At 37.2% G+C, this 5,411-nt stretch overlaps 1 non-coding gene across 1 annotated transcript in view; it reads right to left on the bottom strand.

The window, feature by feature from the left end:
* Positions 1–5,025, bottom strand: part of LOC100468236 — a 46,667-nt gene extending 41,642 nt beyond the window's left edge. Inside the window, exon 1 of the transcript XR_002142260.2 lies at positions 4,925–5,025. This is a non-coding gene — a transcript (coiled-coil domain-containing protein 22). The remainder of the gene's footprint in view (positions 1–4,924) is intronic.
* Between the last annotated feature and the right edge of the window lie 386 nt (positions 5,026–5,411).

The raw sequence follows: 5,411 nt of genomic DNA, 5'->3' as shown, positions 1-5,411 counted from the left end.
AAAGAAAGTTACACTGTTGGGAGAAGAGCAAGGGAGCCAGAGGCTCGAATGGAGTGAGCTGCACAGGAGGAAGTGGGAGATGAAGTGTGAGAGGAAAGACAGCATCATATCCTATAAGGCTCTCAGGCCATGTGCAAATGTAATGAAACAGACTGTAAGTGTGACATAGAGCATAATCACAGGAAAGCATCACCAATGCACTAATAGGGATTATATGCAAACTATTTTAGGAAGCTAAATCTGGCTTTAACACTGAACATAGTTCTGAGTAGGCGACACTGAATGGAAAGGGATCAACTGGGAGTATGTCACAAGGAAGATAGTGAGAGCCAGGGAGATGGTGCCAGGAGCAAAGGTGCAGATGAATACATCACAAGAAAGTTACTTTTTTTCCCACTGAAATTAGTAATTGACTTGATTTAATTAAAGAGTTAGTTATAAAGTGTTAGAGTTGAAAAGTTCTCTGAAATTTGTACCATCCAATCTGTTCATTTTACAGATAGAGAAATTGGGGTCCAAATTAAGAAAGCAATTTATTAAAAATACACTGTATGTCTGCCTTTCTCTTTTATAAGAAAATCTTAGTGAAGTAGATGATTTTCTAGGAAAATATCATGTAAACGTGGCCTGAAGATCAAAGATGGAAATATAAATAATAAGCTAAGAAGAAATTAAAAATGTATNCCATCCAATCTGTTCATTTTACAGATAGAGAAATTGGGGTCCAAATTAAGAAAGCAATTTATTAAAAATACACTGTATGTCTGCCTTTCTCTTTTATAAGAAAATCTTAGTGAAGTAGATGATTTTCTAGGAAAATATCATGTAAACGTGGCCTGAAGATCAAAGATGGAAATATAAATAATAAGCTAAGAAGAAAGTAAAAATGTATGCCAAGTAATTACTTTCAGAAAAGGTGCCAATTCCAGCTGGTTTTATGGGTAATTACATCAAACTCTTTTTAAAAAGATATTATACGAACTATTTTAGAGCACAGACAAAGATAGAATTCACAAATAATTTAATGAATTCAATGCTAAAATCTGACACTGAACTTAAAAAAAATTAGAATCCAACCTTACTCATGTATATAGATCCAGTTATCCTTAATAAATACTATGAAATCAAGCCCAGAAATTTATTGAAGAACATCTCAAAACCAAGTAAGATTTATCCTAGTAATGTAGAAATAGTTCAACAACATGTATTAATTTAATCCAAAACAGTATTAGATCAGGACTATACCAGGAAGCTATTCACATAATTTTTAAATAAAAAAATAGCATCACCCCAAAAAAGTAGGAGTAAAAGTTTACTTTTTTAACAGTATAAAAATAGTATGTAACACAAGCAGATCAAGCACCCCATGTTAACAGAAATACTTTTCATGTTTTATAACCTACAAACAAGACAGGCACATTGATTATTGTTACTGTTAATTTGCTTTGTCCTTAAAGTTTTGACCCATATGATAATATAAGGACTAAAATGAATGTTAGGTATTAGGTTCAAAATGTTTATTATTATAATGAAATAAAGTAATAATGAAAAACAAGAAAAACCAAGATAATCTACTGAAAAATGATTAGAAACAATGAGAGTTTAGTAAATCAGAATCTAGTCGAAACACAAAAAACACTATTTCTTACATATCTACAAAGCCAATTAGAAAACATGGGGAAATGACGTTAGTCATAAAATAGACACAAATTAGCAAATATGCTATAATGAATCTAGAGATAATTATAATAATTGTTCTTACTTATTGAATAGTTTTTACTATGTCAGGCACTATGATAAGTGCTTATATATATACATATATTATCTTGTTTAATACTCAACATTCTCCTGTAAGGTAGCTACTATTATTTATCCTATTAAGAAAACTTATACTTCGGAAGCTTAAGTGACTTGCTTAAGTTTACTAGTAAAGTAAATGTGCAGAAATTGAAAGCAACTTTAGAATGTTACTGAGTGGCCTAAAAGAAAGCCTGAATACATTGAGTAATATATTATATTTCTGGATGGGAAGATTCAATATCCTACCATATCAGTTTTCCCAATATACATGTATATGTTAAATTCTAAAGTTTATTAAGAAAATAAATAAGAAAGCATACCACCACACATCTGCAGAAGGAAAAAAAAAATGAAGGTGTCTGAGGNTATCTGCAGAAGGGAAAAAAAATGAAGGTGTCTGAGGAGAAGTGTCAATCATGAATATTTGGATGTACAATGTGAGCCTTCAAAAGCGGTGAAACTGGATGGAGTAGCTTAGAAAAATATTTATCATACATATTTATGTTGAAACAGCCAGATGCAGTATTTTCTATGAGGTACCATTTCTTAAGGCAACTATGCAGCATGGCCTCATTCTCAGCCTGTCTCTCCTTGGGGTTTCCAAAGATGCTTCAAAGAGACCATGCCTTCCTATGGTCTTGAAGGTGCCATATTTTTCCATTTCTTGCATTAAATAATTTTTGTAGGTGGGGTGCCCCACAGACTACTAAAGTATTGTGAATTTTCCTGACTCAAAGTATTTTCCATAATCTTCATTGCAGGAGTGTGTGTGTGTGTGTCCTGGATGTTCATTCAAGATTGAGGAGAGCCCTCTCTAGACTATGCATTTGTCAGCAGGCCTCATGGAGTGCCTTGTCCTAATCCTTATGACTGACCATCCCCTCTCTGGTCCCATGACCGGGCTGCATTTCCCAGACTACCCTGCTAGGTGCGGCCAGTGACTAAGTTCTAGCAAGTGAAATGTAAGCAGAAGTAATGTCTGTTAGCGGAAGCCTCACCTATCAAAGGCTCCCTGCTCTTTCTGGCTGCAATGGCTTGATGAAAACCGTCACGGAAGCCACTTGCTCAAGATGGAAGGAGGCTGGGTTCCTGAATCTCTGCTAGAAGGGAACTGCCTGTGATCAGAAACACCTGATTTGGACTTGAAGCAAGTGAGAAACTTCCTTTTATTGTGTTAAACCATTGAGGTTTGAGGGTTATTAGAGCAGTTAATGTTGCCTTGATATGGCTCTAAGGTGATATAATAAGATAAAGATTATACATTCTCATACCGGAGCACCAATTTGCTACAGTAGCAGATTGAGAAATTCCCCTAGTTAGGTCCTCATATGAATGTCAAAAAAGATACCGTTCAGCATGTTCTAGCACAGCTTGCTGGAGAATTCATTCCTAACTCCTAGCGATCAGGTTACTAATGTTCTTGTGGACCATGTGCACTAGTTTCTACTTTGGTTTCTGAAGAAGAGAAGCAAGCCTGATTTCCTTTAATGAGAGAGCAGGGATACTTGACAGATGAACCAAAAGGATACAATATAGTGAAATGTAACACCTGCAAACTGCACAAGGTGACCCCCAGACCTCCTGGATACACTTCCCCTGCCCCTGCTACTGAGTTGTCTTTGGGCCCAGATTTTTCTATTTCTCACTGACTACAGGCCAGACTTATTTGGCAGAGCAATGTGTGTTACCTGTTCCCAAAGGAGGATATTTGGGTCATGACATTTTCTAGGTTTTTNGTGAAATGTAACACCTGCAAACTGCACAAGGTGACCCCCAGACCTCCTGGATACACTTCTCCTGCCCCTGCTACTGAGTTGTCTTTGGGCCCAGATTTTGCTATTTCTCACTGACTACAGGCCAGACTTATTTGGCAGAGCAATGTGTGTTACCTGTTCCCAAAGGAGGATATTTGGGTCATGACATTTTCTAGGTTTTTTTTTTATGTTTTTATGTGTGGGGCATTGTAGTAAGTGTTTTGCAGGCATTATCACATTCCAAACCAAACTGTAATATAACCCCACTATTATACCTATCTTACAACTGAGGGTATGTTAAACTTATTGGTGGTCAGCTTCTTAACAGGGGAGNGGTTTTTATATTACGTTTTTATGTGTGGGGCATTGTAGTAAGTGTTTTGCAGGCATTATCACATTCCAAACCAAACTGTAATATAGCCCCACTATTATACCTATCTTACAACTGAGGGTATGTTAAACTTATTGGTGGTCAGCTTCTTAACAGGGGAGAAAAATAGCAGAGTTAGGGAAAAAAAGAAAAGGCAGTGTTCTCTTGGTTAGGCTAGAAAACATCCCAGTAAATGAAGGAAGGGGAGATACACAAGGGGAGAAAGGTTTTAGCACGAATAAAGGAGGCCTGCCATATATCAGACCACAAGTGGCTTTATATTGTCATTGTTACTGATTTTTAATCTTTAATGTAGCTTGATAGCCCATTTCCCTGATTATAAGGAATCCAGTTACAGGAGAAAAGCCCTTTATGTACCGAAAGGAGAAGTGAGCTTTTCTCAACCAAACCAGAAGCCTACAATTAATTTAATTTTATTTTTTTAAGATTTTATGTATTTATTTGAGAGAGAGAGCTAGAGCACAAGAAGGGAGGAGGGGCAGAGGAAGAGGGAGAAACAGACTCCTGCTGAGCTGAGCAGGGAGCCCCGAGGTGGGGCTCAATCCCATAACCTTGAGATCATGACCTGAGCAGAAGGTAGGTGCTTAACAGACTGAGCTACCCAGGTGCCCCAGCTTACAATTCATTTTATACCACACGAATAGTAGATGGGCATATTAAACAGAGCAACTGGCAAATGTATCCTTAGATATGAGTGGAACTCGGCATTCAAGTATACAGTCAGAGAACAAATTTAAGTGCCTGGCTACCAGCTTCTACCTTGTGACCCTAAGATACCCTCTACACATGATAGGATTGAGTTGAGCCACCTTTTCCTAGCTCTATTCCTCTTCTCTGTCATGCAGATGAGATGAAATACTGGAGCACTAAGGTCCCCTGCCTGCACCGGGGTCCCTCCAGTCTCTACCACACCGCATGGTTGTTAACTCCCAAAACTCAGTACTCCACCACCAGTCCCCTCCACATCCTGTCTTTTTACCTTTTAGACAATACAGTAGGTTGGCCTCAATGTCTTCTGTTATTGCAGACCTTGGGTCTCTGTTCAGAAAGTGGAGGAGGAATAAGGTCACTTCCTTCAAGTTCTTCAGGAAAAAAAGGAAGTCTGTTCTCCCTCAATTTTGTATTAGTATTCGCCACTAATTATAGCCTCTGTTTGTCATCACAGACCTTCCAATCACTGGGAAATTACATCCTGTTACTGTGTGTGTGTGTGGTAACTATATCTTTTTTCTCTCTCCAAATATTTATAAGACTTTCAAGGGAGCTGAGAATGGCAAAATCACCATCTCAAATAAGAAATTTAATTCTTTATTTTGAAAGAGGGCTTAAAATGTGTGATATTTTTCAACATAAATTATTATTAGAGAATTTAAGACCCTTATATTATTCCCTCTTTGATATTCTTGCCACTTGATCTGAACCACTTTAATCCTATTTAAATAAGGAAATGGTCCAGTATTACTCAA

The sequence above is a fragment of the Ailuropoda melanoleuca genome, chromosome 18, assembly GCF_002007445.2.
Source record: "Ailuropoda melanoleuca isolate Jingjing chromosome 18, ASM200744v2, whole genome shotgun sequence".
Classification (NCBI taxonomy): domain Eukaryota; kingdom Metazoa; phylum Chordata; class Mammalia; order Carnivora; family Ursidae; genus Ailuropoda; species Ailuropoda melanoleuca.
The sequence above is the reverse complement of the archived record's forward strand: the minus strand, read 5'-3'. Positions and strand labels throughout refer to the sequence as shown.